Source organism: Coptis chinensis, chromosome 2 (assembly GCF_015680905.1).
Source record: "Coptis chinensis isolate HL-2020 chromosome 2, ASM1568090v1, whole genome shotgun sequence".
In the NCBI taxonomy this organism is placed as follows: domain Eukaryota; kingdom Viridiplantae; phylum Streptophyta; class Magnoliopsida; order Ranunculales; family Ranunculaceae; genus Coptis; species Coptis chinensis.
Window position 1 is genome coordinate 55672918 of NC_141457.1, and position 3517 is coordinate 55676434.

Below are 3517 nucleotides of genomic sequence, written 5' to 3' on the forward strand. Positions count from 1 at the left end.
CTTGCCTGGGCAGTTCGCCTTTATTATCTGCTTTAGTTTGAGTTCGAAACGAACTGGTTTCCTGAGCATGTTCGGACAGTTCATTCTCTTACATTTATGAAATGCATGTTTATTCTCCTTGCTCTTTTTCTTGATATCTTGAATGCAATTTGCCTGATGTTGTTGCACTTGTCTAGCATTGTAGGTTCCAACTGGTAAAAAGTGTCCAGGCTATGTAGCCTTTGAGCTCGAGTGAGCGTCTTGCTCTTGTAGAGCGTTCTTCACTGAGTCGCGTCTAGCGTTGTAGGCTTCGACTAGTGAGAAGTGCTAAGGCTATGTAGCCTATGGGCTCGAATGAGCGTCCTTCTCGTATAGAGCGTTCTTCACTGAGTTGTGTCTAGCGTTGTACTCTTCGACTGGTGAGAAGTGCTAAGGCTATGTAGCCTGTGGGCTCGAATGAGCGTCCTGCTCGTAAAGAGCGCTCTCCATGTTAGAGCGTTCTACTGAGAGAGGACTTTAGCACGTGTTTGGAACGTGTGAGGAGGCAAAACATCTTTGTGAGAAGAAATAGTAAGCATCTCACGTTGTGGAATTCGAAAAGATGGCGGGTCGTGCGGCACGTCGGTTAGGGTTTCGATGTATTAGGGGTACTGGTTCGTTATTTCCCTCAAGCAATTTTCCAAAGTTCTTGCCAAGCTCTAGAGTGTTTCAGGTTAGCTTCCAACTTCTTTTCCTTTCTCTTCTTTTATGATATGTAAGTTTTGTACGCTTCTTTTGCTGAATGTTGCATTGTTTATGAAATGTGGAATGGCTAGGCTAAATGGTGATGACGATGAAATTTTGGTCTCTCCAATGGGTAGGGAGAGGGAGGGCTCTCCCCTCGTTTTGGACGAGATCGATTTCTTGCCGCGTCGTAAGGTCGACTTGGGTAAGCGGAAGGTTGTTGCTTCTGACTTGAGGGCCAATAAGCGGTCCAAACCTGTGGGTCGCTCTAACTCTAGTTCGTGCAAACGAACTGGAGGTGTGGTGTTCAGGTGCCCTAGCTCTACGGGTGTGGTCGACCTGAGTGCTCACAGCCGTGGTGTGGCGAGCAAGGGAAAAGTTGTTGCTGGAGAAAGTCCTGAGACTGGTTCATTGGGGAGGCGGCTTGGCGACCTGGGAAGCGACTTCGTCTATACTGGGAAGACGGGGAAGAAGCGTGTAGTGAAACGATTTGACTATAGCTTCGGGTCGACACCCATAACTAATTGTCTCCTGGAAGGGATTGTCTTGGAAGGTAATAAGGAAGAGCTAGAGGGCCAAGATTTGGATAAAACTTTGAAGACCATAGACATGACTTGCTGTTTGGTAAGCTTTTAATCTTCTATGGTCTCTTTCTATCTTATTGGTGAGAGTATCATTACTGTTTCTACTTGTAATTTCTTGCTGGATATCAGAAGTTGAAGCACACTGCTCAAGTTATGGAAGCTGAGGAAAACGATGTGGGAAAGGTAAAGAAGGAACTGGAGGTTTTGAGGAAAATGCATCAGGACGCTGTATCTGAGAGGACATCAATGGTCAGTTCGATGCTTGACTTGCAGGAAAGACTGGGTGCAGTAACGGAGTACGCCAAGCACTGCAAGTCGGTTGCATGAAAGGCTCAGTAGGCATATGACCAAGTGTGCCAAGATTATTTGTTGCTGGAGGAGACGTACTTTCAATTGAAAGGAGAGCGTGAACGTGGGGCTCTAGGTACAAGTGTGTTTGTCGTACCTGGAGATGCTAGTAACGCCCGCCTTCCAAGATCGTTCTCTCTGGCGAAGCGAAGTGGACGGATCGCCGATGATAAGCATGTTACTCCTAGTGCTTGATCATTGCTTCTAAATTTCTTCTTCCCTTGTGTAAGTTGTGTGGCTTTTGAATATTTCTCTCTAAATTCATGTTTGAAAGTGGTTGTAAAACAACAGAACTGGTTTCCTGGGCTTGCTTGCCTAGGCAGTTCACTTTTGAAATGGTTGGGGCATGGCCCAGATACATTAAGAGCTGATATCCTGAGGAAACCTGGGCAGTTCATGTTATTGATAACGTAGCGAACTGGTGTCCACATAAGTGGTCATTCGACTATTTTGAAGAACTGGTTTCTTGAGTATGTTTAGGCAGTTTGTTTGTTTTGTACGTTATGGAACGCATGATGTTTACTTTCATCTGAATGTTTGTCGCATATTGTTTTGACATTTCGTAAGTATTTGACCTAGAAATATATATCCCGTTGTCTAGGAAGACATAAGATGGTATGAAGCGGTTGAGCTCGATTGAGCGCACTGCTCAGGAAAATGGTTTGACTGTTCCAGAGAACGTTCTGTACTAAGTTGATCCTAGAGTTCTATGTATTCAACTATTGAGAAGTGTTAGAACTATGAAGCCCTTGAGCTCGAGTGAGCGTTGTATCTTAAGTAAGCATGCTACTCTTAGAAAGCATTCTACACTAAGTTAATCCTAGAAATATAGATTTTGAACTAGTGAGAGGTGTGTGAGCTATGTAGCCCTAAGCTCGAGTGAGCGTTTGGTCATTCAGAATGTTTGAGCGTTAGAGAACGTTTAAGTTCGTTTGAATGTTTTGCTCTTAGAGAGCGTTCTGCACTTAGTTGGCCCTAGAAGTATAGGTATCCAACTAATGAGCAGTGTTAAGGCTAAGTAGCCTGTGAGCTATGTAGCTTGAGCTCGAGTGAGCATTTGGTCATTCAGAACGTTTGAGTTTTGGAGAGCGTTTAAGTTCGTTTGAATGTTTTGCTCTTAGAGAGCGTTCTGTACTTAGTTGACCCTAGAAGTATAGGTCTCCAACTAACGAGCAGTGTTAAGGCTAAGTAGCCTATGAGCTATGTAGCCCTGAGCTCGAGTGAGCATTTTGATGTGGAGAACATTGAAGCCCTGTAGAGCGTTAGTTCGAGTGAGCGTCTGCTCTTAGAGAGCGAGCTATGCGTTGACTTGATAACATTGAGGGATTGCAATGCATTGATGCAAGAATAAAAACTATGTGTATAAATACTAAGAGTAAGAACTCGTGGAAATAGAATTTTTTATTGATAAAATTTCTTTAACAAGAAAGTATTCCAAGGACGCAAAAGTGCCTGTCCCTCTTAGGTTTTGATCCAATATGCTTCGTTGTCAACGACTCGTTCCACTATATAAGGACCTTCCCATGTTGGTGCCAGTTTCGAGTTGTCTTTAGTCTTTTTCAAAACTAGGTCGTCAGGTTGAAATCATCGAGGGTTAACTTGCTTGTTGTATGTCTTCCTCAGAGTTTGCTGGTAGGATGTCACTCAAATGGCTGCTAGGTCGCGACGTTCTTCCAGTAGGTCGACTTCTCTTGCGAGAATGGCATTGTTCTGACCGGTTTCAACGATCTTTGAGCGGGTTGTTGTAACTGTCAGCTCAGTAGGGATGACGGCCTCAGTGCCATAGCATAGTGAGAACGGGGACTCGCATGTACTAGAACGAGTTGTCGTTATATGGGCCCATAGAATGTTTTCTAGCTGCATTAGCCACTGGCTCTTGTTCT